The 17,393-nt window shown below is 37.0% G+C and overlaps 1 non-coding gene across 1 annotated transcript; it reads right to left on the minus strand.

The window, feature by feature from the left end:
• Positions 1 to 325: 325 nt before the first annotated feature.
• Positions 326 to 398, minus strand: TRNAY-AUA (transfer RNA tyrosine (anticodon AUA)). Its single transcript has one exon. It is a non-coding gene; the product is annotated as a tRNA-Tyr (tRNA).
• Positions 399 to 17,393: the final 16,995 nt, after the last annotated feature.

Below are 17,393 nucleotides of genomic sequence, written 5' to 3' on the forward strand. Positions count from 1 at the left end.
CGCTTCCAACGCTGTTAGTTTAGATTTCTGCCGTAGCCAGGGTTGCCAGATTCTCTCGTCAGGAATCCAGGACTGGAGATGATACTGCATACCTTAACGACACTACATATTTGAATTAATTCAATTTGTAATACAACTGATTTTATTTACTTTATGTATTTCAACTAATTATATAGGTCCTGCCTAAACTTTCAATTTTGTTAAATCTTTGCTAGATTATGAAATTTCCATTAAAATATTAAGTTTGGAAAAATGTCACATTACAGCCTGACCTATACAGAAAAAATGTGTGATATAGTAATTAATATTTGAGGAGAAAAACTCGCTCCGGCGCCGGGGATCGAACCCGGGTCCTTGGTTCTATGTACCAAGCGCTCTAACCACTGAGCTACGCCGAATTCAACCCACAGCACCGGATCGAATTCTCCCCCTTCAATGTTTCCCTTTATGGCCTGACTCCAAGTTAGGCATAATTTGTTGACGGGTTCCCGGCGCCGGAGCGAGTTTTTCTCCTCAAATATTAATTGTGAATATTAATAATCCGTGGCGCTACAGCCCGTGAAGGGCCTAGACCGACCAGCCGGCTGCTGGCCTAACGCTCACATGCCGAAGCAGAGGTGGACGATCATCCAACCAGAATGGAGGTATCGTGTGGTTAGCACAATGATCCCCCCCAGCCGTTATAGCTGGTATTAGCAACCGGATTTCGCTACCTATCGTAGCTCCCCATGTGCATCACGATGCTGGGTGGGCACCGGTCCCATACACTGGCCGAAATTTCATGAGAAAATTTCTTCCCCCAAGAGGAATCGGACCAGCGCGCATTCCGTAACGCGAGTCCTAGGAATTGTCAATATTACAGATATTATTCTGTATGACAAATTAATAAATCTATAATATTCTGCGTGTTACGGTGTTTAAATCCTATGAATAATAAATCAACTTCCAAACTGAGTAAAAAATATACTGTATAATATCTAATACATACTAGGTATTATCGTTTTTATTTCAATACAACACGATTGAAGGCGCTAGGCGGTGTTGACGACGTTGAACATAGGTTGGACAGAGACTATAAAAAATTGATAAGGAATTTTAAAAATAACTTTATTAAAATCAGCAAAAAAATTTATATATATATATTTTTTTTTACATTCCGGGACAAATATAATTCAATCCAGGACACAGAACACACAATTAAAATCCAGGAAAATCATAGGAAATCCAGGACGTTTGGCAACCCTGTTCATAGCAAATCAACTATACATGTTGCACGTTAGTATGCTTCTATAAGAAGAGATGAAGAACTTTTCATTAAGCAGAAATTTTCTTCGTTTTATGTATCGCATGTCGCTATGCAACCAATAAACAGAAGAGGAACGATTCCTCAAGCCAAAATGTTCTTGTGCAGCTTACTTACTAGAGTCACCGCCTGCTCGAACGCTCCATGCATACGATGACTTCTTATACTGCCTGCTCATTCAATGATCAAACATATAACATGGGGATATATGCTTATATAATAATAATAATAATAATAATAATAATAATAATAATAATAATAATAATAATAATAATAGTAATAATAATAGTAATAATTAATAATAATAATAATAATAATAATAATTTATTTGAATGATCATAATAATGGTACAGTTTTGATTGGCACTCCCGATGAAGCAAAAGCTTGTGGCCGGGAGTGGAGTTTACTTCGAATAATGGAAAAGTAATATTACAAGTTTAAGCCTACACTAAGGTAATTATTTAATTGTATGTAAGCAAAAGTAAAGTGATGAATGTCAAAATAATAATACAAGAGAGAATAATATAAGAAATACAATGAAATTATATCAAATATATGTAAGCAAAAGAAAGTGACGAATATCAAAATAATAATACAAAAAATACAATGAAATTATATCAGGTAAAACATAGAAGATTCGGTTAACTAGAAAGTACAAATAATAAAATGAAATAAAAAATATTAAATAATACAATTGTAAAAAAATGCAAAATATTATTCAATAATATAATGAAGTAATAATTATTATATGCATAAATGATACTTTAGTTTTAATTGATTTATTGAATTTTGAAAGATTGAAAGATTCCTAACTTAGAATTTTTTTTTTTAAATTTCACGTAAAGAAAAAATGAAAAATAACAAAAGTGAATATATATATATATATATATATATATATATATATATATATATAAAATAGAATACTAAACCGTCTTTAAAATCAGTTGAAGTGCTTGCCTTTTAAATAATTTATTATTGGAAATTGCTAATTTTGAATGTTTTTTTTATATCCACAATCAACTTCACTGACCGTTAGGAGCTGCCATCTAGCGACAGTTTTTTCTATTCAGTAAGTTGCTCAGTTACAAAAGCTGCTATGTGACAGAATTAAAAACGGTTTTCAAGTTAAACTTGCAAATTAACTACCAGTAGGACATTTTATGGAACTTGTAAGATTAAGTTATTATTTTTGTTCTTAAAAAACTGACGAAGACTATAGTATATTTAGTGCTGCCACCTACCATTTCAACGAAAGCATTGTTACAATGGGCTTAGGAGCAGTGAGATAAGTATGAATGAATGAATGAAGTGCATACACATTTATACAGGGACATCATTTTATTTTTACTAACATTTCTGATATTAACCTGCCTATACCTTTGAATCAACGGTTGCTAACCCCTTCCATGACTGAAGTTCGATGGTGTAATATACAAACAAATCACTTTACTAGGTATAGGAGGGAAGAAAAGTAGTTCATCCATTTACCATCCGTAAACTATGAAATATCAAGCTTTCGAGTTTGATAATTTTCATTAGGTTTTTGTTTAATCAGAATACAGCACAGTATTAACAATGAGTGTTTTTACTCACGAACTGAGCTGTCCATACGGACGTATTCATTATGCAGTGTATATTAGAGTGTCTATAGCACATTAGCGTACACTATAGAGAATGAAGTTAAATTGAAAAATAATCATAATATAATCTTCTATATGGCTGTGAAACTTGGACTCTCACTCTGAGAGAGGAACATAGGTTAAGGGTGTTTGAGAATAAGGTGCTTAGGAAAATATTTGGGGCTAAGCGGGATGAAGTTACAGGAGAATGGAGAAAGTTACACAACACAGAACTGCACGCATTGTATTCTTCACCTAACATAATTAGGAACTTGAAATCCAGACGTTTGAGATGGGCAGGGCATGTAGCACGTATGGGCGAATCCAGAAATGCATATAGAGTGTTAGTTGGGAGACCGGAGGGAAAAAGACCTTTAGGGAGGCCGAGACGTAGATGGGAGGATAATATTAAAATGGATTTGAGGGAGGTGGGGTATGATGATAGAGACTGGCTTAATCTTGCACAGGATAGGGACCGATGGTGGGCTTATGTGAGGGCGGCAATGAACCTTCGGGTTCCTTAAAAGCCATTTGTAAGTAAGTAAGTAAGGATATTTAAACACATTTTTCAAAATGGTGGCGGTTCATTTCGATTAATGTATGTAATTGCAATTACCAGTTTCGTCCTTCGTACTAGTAGGTCTAACTCATGTTGAAATAATTCTGTACCTACTCTATAAAAGAGTACCTTACGTACTGTAAATTCAATCTTCACTTCCGCTCGATCCGAAAAGATAAAATTACTCAGACATTCTATCTACTGTCCGTCCAAGTGATTATGTCGCAGGATCGTAGAAAGGAGGGAAATCACGTGACAGTTAATTACTTAACGAGGCCTGTTATTTAAGTTATTTTAAACAGTTGTATGGGTATAATATTACGTATATGTCCAATTCCTAACAGAAATTAATGTTCTCAGAAAAGAGCTAAGACAGCCCAGCCACTAGCATTTACCGAGAGGCGAATAGAAGCTGGTGAGGAAAACCGGAATGCGACGTAGGCAAATGGACGACAGTACCTTTGCGAAAATGATGCAATATTGAAAGCTCTTTCGTCATTGGAAAACGCGAACATATTTTTGGAACGTACTGTGACGGTAAGGCTACTATGACTTGGATCTGTGTGGAAGACGGTTGAACTTCATTCGTAGAAGGGGTGGAAGTGAAGTACATTCAAAAACTCAGGTACAATAAAAATTGAAGTAAAAATAAAATGATGTCCCTGTACAAACTCATGCACACAAGATCCTTCGCACGAGCCCATAAGTAGCCGTCAGATGCGTTGAAGCAAGCGGTGACTAGAGCTCACGTTGATAATGAAGGACGAATTCTGGAGAAACTGTTGTGTTACTTTGTACACACCCGGTAGCCAGGTCGTTGCGAAGTATTCTCGGCCGGTATCAGCGCGCGGGTCACTTGACTACGGGAACTTTATTCAAATTCCCTCAGTAGTGGAGAGAGCTATAAATGAAATGACGTATTGTAGAACTCCGTCTGCCCCTTATGTACTTTTTCCCTTCTTTTTCTGTGCCCCTGCCGCATTCATAACTTGTATTCATACACTTCTCCTTACATGCCGGGGCCCGCTCCACAATAGTGTTACGAAAAGTAGGAAGATCCCGGGGAGAAAAATATAAGCATTAGAAATGAGTTTGTATACAATATTTTAGTCGTGAAATGTTATATTATTATTATTATTATTATTATTAGTATTATTATTATTATTATTATTATTATTATTATTATTATTTTAGTGGGTTACTTTACGACGCTGTATCAACATCTCAGGTAATTTAACGTCTGAATGAAATGAAGGTGATAATGCCGGTGAAATGAGTCTGAGATCCAGCACCGATAGTTACCCAGCAGATAGTACTTGGGTTGAGGAAAACCCTGAAAAAAAACCCTCAACCAGGTAGCTTTCCCCGATCGGGATTCTAAACCGAATCAACTGGTTTTGCTGTCAGACGCGCTAACCGTTACTCCACAGATGTGGGCTATTATTATTATTATTGTGAGTTTTATTAGTAACAACAATGTAATTTATTCGTCACAACAATAATTCCTTTCTACAATTCACCTTAAACGCTCTCGTCAACAATTGGATCTTCACTCAACACCGTATTCGTTATAGCACTCCACCGACGACAATGGCAATTTACTTGGACTATTACGCACAACAATGAACTGTTAATCTTAACTAATATTTACAAAGCACTATTTACAAATCAGAACTACCAGTTCTCAGTTCACAGTTCTTCTATCTCAGTCACTCGAGTTCACGGTATCTCGAACCACAGACCTTCAGAGACAGTTCACTGTACTCGAACTCGGGTCCCTCCAACTGCGGTCCACTGCACTCGAACTCAGGTCCCTCCAACTGCGGTCCACTGCACTCGAACTCAGGCCTTCGGATGCTGACGCAGATGCGGACGCACACTCGAGTCGAACTCCGGCTGGCTTGCTTGCTCTGACTTTCTCACTGACTGAATAACTGAAAACTCTGAAAACTGTTCGCTGGCGCTTCTTCTTTTATAGCAAAATCATAGTTGCGAGAACCTTCTACAGGTGTGTAGAGAATTAGCTGGATATCTCCACTTCGACGCATTTTCTGGAAGGGTCGAGAAGGTCCATTCCCCCTTACTCCGCATGCCGCAGTTGCGCGTGCACTCTCCCCTCGTCGCGTGGGCCTTTCCCTTTCCCCTCGTCGCGCCGTCCCTCATGCTTCAAGAGGCCCGCGCGATATGCTCTCTCTCGCGGGACGCTGGTCGTGAGTTCGAATCTCACGTCGCTGTCACATTGCTCCCTCCTTAGGGCTGCTCGTCCCGGGCAGTCCCTTGGTAGGCTGCTAATCGGTCCAGATGTACCACCATCATCTTCCCTCGAGGTTGTCGCTGGATGCGGTACACCACGTCGTTGATCCGGGTCACCACGCGGTATGGTCCATCCCAGGCACGCTGCAGCTTTGGTGATTTCCCTTTCCCCTCGTCGCGCCGTCCCTCATGCTTCATGAAGCCCGCGCGATACGCTCTCTCTCGCGGGACGCTGGTCGTGAGTTCGAATCTCACGTCGCTGTCACATTATTATTATTATCATCATTATTATTATTATTATTATTATTATTTTAGTGGGTTATTTTACGACGCTGTATCAACATCTCAGGTTATTTAGCGTCTGAATGAAATGAAGGTCATAATGCCGGTGAAATGAGTCTGAGATCCAGCACCGATAGTTACCCAGCAGATAGTAGTTGGGTTGAGGAAAACCCCGAAAAAACCTCAACCAGGTAGCTTTCCCCGATCGGGATTCTAAACTGAGTCAACGGGTTTTGCTGTCAGATGAGCTAACCTTTACTCTACAGGTGTGGACTATTATTATTATTATTATTATTATTATTATTATTATTATTATTACTTACAAATGGCTTTTAAGGAACCCGAAGTTTCATTGCCGCCCTCACATAAGCTCGCCATCGGTCCCTATCCTGAGGAAGATTAATCCAGTCTCCATCATCATATACCACTTCCCTCAAATCCACTTTAATATTATCCTCCCATCTATGTCTCGGCCTCTCCAAAGGTCTTTTTCCCTTCGGCTTCCCAACTAACACTCTATATGCATTTCTGGATTCGTCCATACGTGTTACATGCCCTGCCCATCTCAAACGTCGGGATTTAATGTTCCTAATTATATCAGGTGAAGAATACAATGCGTGAAGTTCTGCGTTGTGTAACTTTCTCCATTTTCCTGTAATGTCATCCCTCTTAGCCACAAATATTTTCCTAAGAACCTTATCTTCAAACACCCTTAATCTCTGATCCTCTCTCAAAGTGAGAGTTGAAGTTTCACAAACACACAAAACAACCGGTAATATAGCCCTAACTGTTTTATAAATTCTAACTTTCAGATACTTTGACAACAGACTATATGACAAAAACTTCTCAACCGAATAAAACACATAATTCCCATGTTATTATTATTATTATTATTATTATTATTATTATTATTATTATTATTATTATTATTATTATTTGGTATTTATATCTCTTAATAATATTATTGAATAACAATAATTTATATATTAAGCATACAAAGAGATAATTTATTACAGTTGTATGAACACTTTTTGTAAAATTAAATTGAAATTAATAAATCAGTTAAAAACCATACATGTTTCGGAGGAATGCTCCTCCATCTTCACTGGCAATACCACGACGCTGGTACAGATGTTCGACCGCGTATCGTGGCTTGTTAGTCTCCTTTAAGCCACGATACGCGGTCGAACATCTGTACCAGCGTCGTGGTATTGCCACTGAAAATGGAGGAGCATTCCTCCGAAACATGTATGGTTTTTAACTGATTTATTAATTTCAATTTAATTTTACAAAAAGTGTTCATACAACTGTAATAAATTATCTTTTTGTATGCTTAATATCTTATTCATGAACACTGTTGAATTTGGCCTTACTCGTGTAAATTCAGTAATTTATATCTTTCAGTCATGTTATTTGATAACTAATTTTCTTTTATCATGTTTCAACGTGGAACGTTTTAATGAGCACCTATTCGGGAAAATGACCGTTAGCATTTCTGTAATATTTCGTGTATCTTGCTCCTTAGTGAGAACGTGCTGATGCAACCCGCAACATATCATTGCTTTTCAGCTGTAGCGGGCGTATGTAACCTACGACATAGTATAAAGCAGGCCTGCACAAGGTTTGCGCTCTCCGAGCCGGCTCACAGCTCATGAGCGGAATGCAGATATTAGCTGCGCTCTGTATAAGGGTGGACTGGAAGAAGGGATGGTCTCGTACAAAATATACACAAAAGGAAGTATTATTACGAGTGTTTATGAAATGAATTCCCGTTCAGTGTTTGCAAAAACTATCTTGGACTTATTAATTTATACAGAAATATTTATTTTACAGAAATAATAGAAATGTTATACCTACTTAAAATGTACAATATCATTTTGTTATATTTTTATTTATCAGTACATGAAAACGAGGTTTTATGCTGTTGGCAGCTGAACGGAACAGTAGGCTACTGATCGTAATGAAACATCACTTACAGATGTTCGATGTCTGTCTTTATTAATGTTGATTGTAGAAAACAGTTGCTCACAAATATGAATGTTGAGCCAAACGTAGCAATCATTTTCACAGCCAGCCTGTGGAGTCGTGGATATTATTGCTAATGTTTAGTATTGTAAAACTCAACCAGGCTAGTAGTATTATTCAAACGATCTTTAGCCCTTAGGTCACACTGAAGATCAATAAGTTCGAGCTGTAAATCGTTAAATGTTTAAATGTTATGTTCCGTCTTTTAGATTGCTCCGTACTGTACTGTAGCAGTAGGTAAGCAACGTGAAACAGTTACTGAGAATAGGCCTACACACTGCACTCCACTAGATAACTGAGTGGTCGTTTCCCTCTCCTCTACCCATAGCAAGTCTATGTCATTCTGACGTACTATCTTCCTTTCCGTTTCGGCGAGCGGTAAACTCGGCTCTCCCGCTCCGAAGGAGCGCGCGCGCTCGTTGAGCGCTGTTTGTGCAGGCCTGGCATAAAGGATAAAAACGAACAATTCTTGATAATGCAACATGCATAATGATCTTTAATTTATTCCATACAGATAATAACCTTCAAACATCCAAACCCATAAAACAACACAACCACTAAATATTTACACGCTTTATGTAATTATAATATTCTACGAATTCCCTACCATATTTTAAACTATTTGTTTTAATGGTGTATTTGTACATGTAAATTTGTTTTGCGCTGTTTATTTATAAAGCTTTATTTGCGTCATGGTCTAAAAACCGATTTCGCTCTTTTACCTTTCATGTTTTGTAATAGTGCCTGCTTTGAAGGGCAGGTTATCAAATGGACAGGTTATGAAACAGCTGTTCTCGGAACGGGTTTTAATTATCTACAAGTCCCAAATGTACTTGCGTTCTGACGCTTCAGCGAGTTGTAAATCCATTTAGACCTACATTGCCTTCTGTACGCGAAAGCAATACGTACAGGTAAGACCACGTTTAACTGATCAATTCTCTAAGAAAATGTGCAACATTAATTGCATATTATTCTGGCCGTGGCATACTGAACTACGAAAATTAGTTTTACAAGTTCACACTTTTTTTCTGATCGTAGTTTCACTCTTTTGTAAAGATTAATTTTATTTATCATGTTCTCATTTTCTGTATTACAGAAACAATAAAGTGCGTTTGGCTTATTTTATTACGAGGGGGATCCAGGAAATAACGACCGTTTTGTTGTAATAATTAAAAAAAAATATTTATTTGAAAAAAAAACAAAGTCTTTTACATAACTGAAGCTTCCTTTACTTCTCTACATAATCACCACCTACATTTAAAAATTTGTCGTATCTGTTCACTAGCTTTAGAATTCCCGTGTAATACTTCTCTGCCGCCAGTTCATTAAGCCAGGTGTTCACTGTCTTCTTCAACTCTTCATCACTTCCAAAACGCGTACCACCCAGAAAGTCTTTCAGCTTAGTGAAAAGGTGAAAATCGCTAGAAGCAAGGTCTGGACTATAGGGCGGATGATCAAAGATTTCCCAACCGAATTGATCCAGCAATTCTCGAGTTGAAGCAGCAGTGTGCGGGCGGGCGTTGTCGTGATGAAGCACAACTCCTCTCGAAAGCATTCCTCGCCTCTTGTTTTGGATGCCTCGCCGCAGTTTTCGTAAAGTCTCACAATAACGATTTGCATTGATCGTAGTGCCTTTTGGCATGAAATCCAGCAAAAGAACATCTTTCCGATCCCAAAAGACAGTAGCCATGACTTTTTGTGTTGAGAGGGTCTGTTTGAATTTTCTCGGTTTCTTGGGTGATGAGGGATGATGCCACTGACGTGATTGGCGCTTGGTCTCTGGGGTGTTGTGAGACACCCAGGTCTCATCACCAGTCACAATTTGATCAAGAAAGGCGTCTCCATTTGTGTGATATCGCATCAAGAATGTCAATGCTGAGGCCATTCTCTGAGTTTTGTGTTGGTTACTCAGTTGCCGTGGAACCCATTGTGCACAGATTTTGTGGTAGCCAAGATGTTGCGACACATTTTCACCAAGCAAAGAACGAGAAATGTCAGGAAAGGCAATATGCAATTCGTCGAGTGATGTGCGCCTGTCTTGCAAGATTCTGTCGTTCACTTTAGTCTTCAGGTCTTCTGTGATGAGTGATGGGCGTCCGGGTCGAGTTTCATCGTGGACATTTGTTCGCCCATTGTTGAACATTTCGCACCATTTTCTCACATTTCTTTCATTCATTACAGTATCACCATACACTTCTTTCAATTGCCGGTAAATTTCTGCAGATTTCAAATGTCGGGCATTCAAAAATCGAATCACACTCCTCACCTCACAGTCGGCGGGATTATCAATCACGTCGTTCATTTTGAAGTAACACAAAATGCACAATGGCAACTTGTTGCAACCAGTACTCACAACATTATGAGAACACATGTCAAGGAAGCCAGTTGACCTTCAGACAAGGAAGGGGAGTCAGCTGCGCGGCAGGTATGCGCGAACGGTCTTTATTTCCTGGATCCCTCTCGTAATTAGCTTAAATGCATAAAAACAGTGAGAGAGAATTTGTAGAATTCCTATAATTACTTGAAAGGCTTTTTGCTGTTCGTTATTGTCATTGTGAGCGTGGTAGGGATTTGAAATAAAAATTTTATATTCGTTTTCATTTCTGTCGTCATACTCTTTAACAAGTCTAAGCCTTCTTCATTCCACGAGGCCTAACCTCGGGACAGCAATGCAATAGAGAGTCGAAACTATTCACATATCAATTTGTCGGCAATGAGTTGTTTGAAATTGTAATGAATATTAATTATGCCATTACGAGAAATTTGATTAATTGAAAATTATTACCACGGTTAAGTACTTTAGAACGATTGGACTATGTTAAATTAACTGTTTCTCTCTTTATCCTGTAGGGATAGCGCTTACTGGGGAACAATTCTAAAATAAAGGACCGTAGGATCTAGTAGTGGCAAGATCATGGTTGTCTCATAACAAGATTAAATATTGGATATTATTCACTAAATAATTTAACACTGATATATTCTTATTGAATTTGGTATTCTCAAGAAACTAGTTCCATTAATTAAAATATGTCCCAGTGAAACTTTCAGCAGAGCCCGTGTAGGCCAGTTTCTATCTGATGCTTTTCCAATTCACTGCGGGCTAAAGCAAGGAGATGAACTATCACCTTTATTTTTTTAACTTTGCTCTAGAGTATGCCATTAGGAAACTCCAGGATAACAGAGAGGGTTTGGAATTGAACGGGTTACATCAGCTGCTTGTTTATGCGGATGACGTGAATATGTTAGGAGAAAATCCACAAACGATTAGGGAAAACACGAAAATTTTACTTGAAGCAAGTAAAGCGATAGGTTTGGAAGTAAATCCCGAAAAGACAAAGTATATGATTATGTCTCGTGACGAGAATATTGTACGAAATGGAAACATAAAAATTGGAGATTTGTCTTTCGAAGAGGAGGAAAAATTAAAAAATCTTGGACCCAACAATAACAAATATAAATGACACTCGGGAGGAAATTAAACGCAGAATAAATATGGGAAATACGTGTTATTAATCGGTTGAGAAGCTTTTATCATCCAGTCTGCTGTCAAAAAATCTGAAAGTTAGAATTTATAAAACAGTTATATTACCGGTTGTTCTGTATGGTTGTGAAACTTGGACTCTCACTTTGAGAGAGGAACAGAGATTAAGGGTGTTTGAGAATAAGGTTCTTGGTAAAATATTTGGGGCTAAGAGGGATGAAGTTACAGGAGAATGGAGAAAGTTACACAACAGAGAACTGCACGCATTGTATTCTTCACCTGACATGATTAGGAAGATTAAATCCAGACATTTGAGATGTTCAGGGCATGTAGCACGTATGGGCTAATCCAGAAATGTATGTAGAGTGTTAGTTGGGAGACCAGAGGGAAAGAGACCTTTGGGGAGGCCGAGACGTAGATGGGAGGATAATATTAAGATGGATTTGAGGGAGGTGGGATGTGAAGATAGGGACTGGATTAGTCTTGCTTAGGATAGGGACATGAATTATACTGAATGTAACTTGATTAACCAAAGTAAGAACACACTCGCTGGGATTCGGCGAGGCAGTTTGACGCCACAAGCATCGCCTGTATTCACTTTTAATGGTATGTTACTTGGAAACCATTAGTCGTAGAGAGGTGTAGTTTGAGCCGTTGTATGTATACTGAAACGCATGTTGTTTAGAACATAATTCCCAGAATGTGATTTTAAGTTCAGTATCCCTTCAAACTTAGAGTGCTGTTCATAGACATTTCCCTAGCCCGCGCTACGAGCGTGCTAAACTAGCACCGGCTATGATTGGTTACTTGTACAGGATTCATATCATATCGCTAACACTGGTTTATGAATACGAAAAAAAGTTAGTTCGCTGATCATCCGCCGGAAGCCCGCGCTAAGAATGTCTATGAATACGAGCCATACACTTTAAAAAATATTTCACGTGAATCTTATTCAAGTAAATTACATCTGATACTGATATTATACATTTACAGAAAGTGTTTTTGACACGGCACCCTTTATATCAAGAAATAGGCCTAAATGTCAACAATAAAGAAGAATGAATATCCTTTATTTATTTATTTATTAATGATTACGTCATCGTATAGCCTATATAAAAAGACGACATCCCGCATAGCTGGATGGTTTCTTTCAGGAAATACTGCAATACTCACAATATATATACGTAAGATATAGGGTAAACATTGGTAATTTCGTGATAATTTCATGAAAACTAATTTAAAATGCAAATGTGTAAATAATTCCTTATTCCGATTTTTTCATCTAAAAGACGATAACTTGCTGTACAAATCTGGAGACATAAAAGATTGGATACGTTCTTGAATATGTGCCAAAAACTACTTTCACAACTTAAGCTGAAAGGTTGATTATTTCGTGATAACCTTGGTAATTTCGTGATATTGCATTGATAATTTCGTGAGAGGTAGAAGAATTGTGGAAAAATTCATTAAAATCAAATGAAATTCTCATTTATTGTTACAAGACTTCAAACATAGTAATTCCGTCTAATATTCATAGCAAGAAAACATATAAATACATATCAACACATAATAAGAATGGAATCAAAGTAAAAATTGAAATTGAAAAGGGATCTTCTTTGCCCTGAAAGGGTGAACACTTTTATTACGGACTTTACTATAGCCTATACGAGTATTACTAGGGTAACTCCAAAAGTAATGCATAACGTTTGTTTAAAAATTATATTTTTATCCTACAGCTTTGCTATTTTCACAGAATGTAGATGCATCCTTAAGGAATAAAATGTCACTTTTCCACATAATCCCTGTCCCTTTCAACTGCCTTACGTAACCTAGGAGCGAGGGCCTGTAGACCAGCATGGTAAAAGTCTGGACCAACACGTCTGAGCCACTCTTTAGCAGCGTGCACAAGGGAGTCATCTTCTAACCTCGTTCCGCGAAGGGCTCCTTCAGTTTACCAAAGAGATGGTAATCGCACGGTGCCAGTTCAGGACTGTTAGGCGGATGTTTCAGTGTTGTCTATCCGAATTTTCTGATCTGATCTGTGGTCTTGTAACTGGCATATGGCTGTGCGTTGTCGTGCAATAGCAGAACAACCTGTTTCTCCCGATGTCGTCGAACACGACTCAGTCGATCTTGAAGTTTCTTGAGAGTTGTCACATACGCGTCAGAATTAATGGTGGTTCCGTGTGGCATGATGTCCACAAGCAAGAGTCCTTCTGAATCGAAAAACACAGTAGCCATAACGTTTTCTGCCGTAGGTGTACTTTTGAATTTCTATTTCTTTGGTGAATTTGCATGATGCCACTCCATTGTCTGCCTCTGTCTCCGGTCCAAAATGGTGGAGCCATATTCCATCTTCTGTCACAATTCTTACAAGTCATCTAGCACTTATCATTGACACTTAGCATGATAACAAATCAAACAGAAACTATACTGATTTCATTGCGTCTCCATTTTATTTTTTGTTATCACATCTTGTCTTCAGATTTCTAAAATTCCTATTGTAATACATTTTATACTATTTTAAAAATTGTAACACTTAATACTCATCAAAATTTCGCCTCAAACAGCTAAGATTTCTATCAGTAAATCTAAGCCTATATGGCGATTACAGATGTATCTAAAATTCCAAAAACATTACCTAAAATTTCATGAAGATACAATAAATCTTTGTACCAAATATCATATGCTTACCTTTAGTAATAAGCCTGTAACGTAGTTACAAACATCCACAAAATTTGTATGCCTGAGAAGTCGACGCAAACTTGCTCTCTTCAAACATAAATGCTCACTGAAGCAACTACAATAGTCACACAAAGCTTAGCTGTATGTTTCTGGAAACTGGACAACATATGCAATCCCTTGGCGGAAATTTGGATCTCGTAACACCATTGGTTAGTTCACAAAAGAGCAAAGAAAAAGTATCACGAAATAACTACTGCCACGAAATTACCAATGTTTACCATACAAACAAATGATAATGGATCCGCAAACATAATAAGTGTAGGTTGCACACTCCATTTGATCAGTGTTGTAGCAGAAGCATAACATGGGCCATGAATGAACAAATGAAGTTCCTTAATTAACGTATGCTTTGCGGATGGTATCGCGACGCAACTCCTACAAGGAGCAGGGCTGCAATTTTTCTTGTTGCAGTTTGTCTCTAATGGTATTATGCAGAAAACGATCCACGGTAAAAAGTACACATTAAACATTGTAATCAGAAGTGATATTATGTTCCTGTTGACAAAAATCGGCATTTAAAATTTACATAAATGCTGGAATTATCCACGTTTCTGGCATGGTAGAAATGCCATATATCCCAATCTTTTTGTGCTCGGACTCCGAAGCCTGAATTGCATGATTGAAGCTTAGGGGACAGCGTCCATTTCGATGAAACGTGTCTCAAATGTCAGCAGAATGATGCATTAGTCCAGCACCATGAAACAATGGAGACAAAAGACGTCCATATAATTGCGCTGTGTATGCTGGGAGACAGCAGTTCTTTTGTTTTAGTGCAATGGGATATCGTAGATTGAAATCTGAATATATTCCCTATAAAATTAAAATTATTTGCGAAGAATTTTATGTTCCAGAAAATGAAATTGAAGACCTGAATTGATAAACATTCGAAGTTCAATGAAGTAAATTTTTCAGGAGAGCAAAAAAACTATATAGACTTACAGTATGAGTAGTGAAATAATATTTGTGTAATTAAAAATGCTGTCGGTCTTGGAATATTCGTTTTACAGGATTGTAGCCTATGTAAAACACAACATGTAGTATATTGGGTAAGAAAACCAAACAATTTTTTAATGCAAGCAGTGATGGATACTTAATTTCCTTCGTTATCTGAAGTAATTTCTGTTTTATCGAAACGTATATCACTAGACTTCTATTGTTTATGCCGATTCTGTTTAATAGACCTATAATAATAATAATAATAATAATAATAATAATAATAATAATAATAATAATAATAATTTACTCTGGCGAAGTTAAGGCCATCAGGCCTTCTCTTCCACTTAGTCAGAAATAAAACATGCTGATACAGTTTGTAGTACGGTAGTACAAGTTAATGGTCCACACCTGTGGAGTAACGGCTAGCGCGTCTGGCCGCGAAACCAGGTGACCCGGGTTCGATTCCCTGTCGGGGCAAGTTACCTGGTTGAGGTTTTTTCCAGGATTTTCCCTCAACCCAACACGAGCAAATGCTGAATAACTTTCGGTGCTGGACCCCGGACTCATTTTACCGGCATTATCACTTCCATCTCATTCAGACGCAAAATAACCTAGATGTTGATAAAGCGTTGTAAAATAACCTGCTAGCCTACAAGTTAATGATCACAGACTAATATATAAAGCACACACCAAAAAAATATTGATATAGTCATACAAGCATAAGTTGAATAAAATAATGCAAACATACTAAATAATAAATTACAAAATACCCATGTAAGATTTTCAAGTTACACTCAAAATGAATATGCAAGTTGTAAGTGAACCAATATTACAAATTACAAGAATTATAACTATGCAACGTCCACACCAGTGAAGTAACGGTTAGCGCGTCTGGCCGCGAAATCAGGTGGCCCGGGTTCGATTCCCGGTTGGGGCAAGTTACCTGGTTGAGGTTTTTACTGGGGTTTCCCGTCAACCCAATATGAGCAAATACAGGGTAACTTTCGGTGTTGAACTCCGGACTCATTTCACCGGCATCATCTTCATCTCATTCAGACGCTAAATAACCTTAGATGTTGATAAAGCGTGGTAAAATAACCTACTAAAAATAAAAATAATAACTATACAACTATGAGGGAAATTATATATTCACACAAGGGAGAATTAAACATTAATGAGGAAGAAAGAAAACATTTTCAGAAAAATGAGTAAAAAATATGTACTTACAATTTCTAGGATTTATGTAAATATTATTATCATTATTATTATTATTATTATTATTATTATTATTATTATTATTATTACTAGCCGTACCCGTGCGCTCCGCTGCACCCGTTAGAAATAAATATAAAGTAATTACACAATTAAAATAGGACATTTGATCCAGGGAACATTCGTGTTTGATAGAAGGATAAATCGTTTAATATGTTACTTAATTTAAATTGCATCCAAATAATTAAAATGTTATCATTTTGGTCCAGAGACACTCATTTGGTGCAATGACAATTCCTTTAACATGTTTCATAATTTATATTACATGCAACCATAGTTTAATGAACATTGACATCATTTAGATTTAATGTGTATATTTTATTTTACTTGTTATCGGTTTCCATTGAATTATGGTAATAACTTAATTTTAACCCCTGTTTTCTCCGTATTCAGTAAATGTTGCTTGGCCCACTATGGTTCTGAACCCTTCAAATAACTTAAATTATATTATATAATATTACATATTATATTATATTATATTATTATATTATATTGTATTGTATTGTATTGTATTGTATTGTATTGTATTGTATTGTATTGTATTGTATTGTATTGTATTGTATTGTATTGTATTGTATTATATTATATTATATTATATCAGAAGTTACTATAATAACATTATAGCATTATGTCCATCTAGAGAAACTACACTTTCCAATGGTGAAATAATAATTAATTATACAAATCGGTTAATTTAGCTTCCGATATTACTTCATACAAACACAGAAACGTTCTCTGTAGAATATCTTTGTGTAGCTTTCGATTGTTGCTGTCCAAGGCCCCTTATAGACGAAGTCATTTGTTTTTTAATTCATTACACGGCCTTAGATGGCAGATATTTTAATTTTAAAACTCAATTATCTCATTAAATATCAGTCCTATCAAAATGTTTCAAGGAATAAAACGTATCGCAAATTA

Source organism: Periplaneta americana, chromosome 17 (genome assembly GCF_040183065.1).
Source record: "Periplaneta americana isolate PAMFEO1 chromosome 17, P.americana_PAMFEO1_priV1, whole genome shotgun sequence".
NCBI classification, from domain to species: domain Eukaryota; kingdom Metazoa; phylum Arthropoda; class Insecta; order Blattodea; family Blattidae; genus Periplaneta; species Periplaneta americana.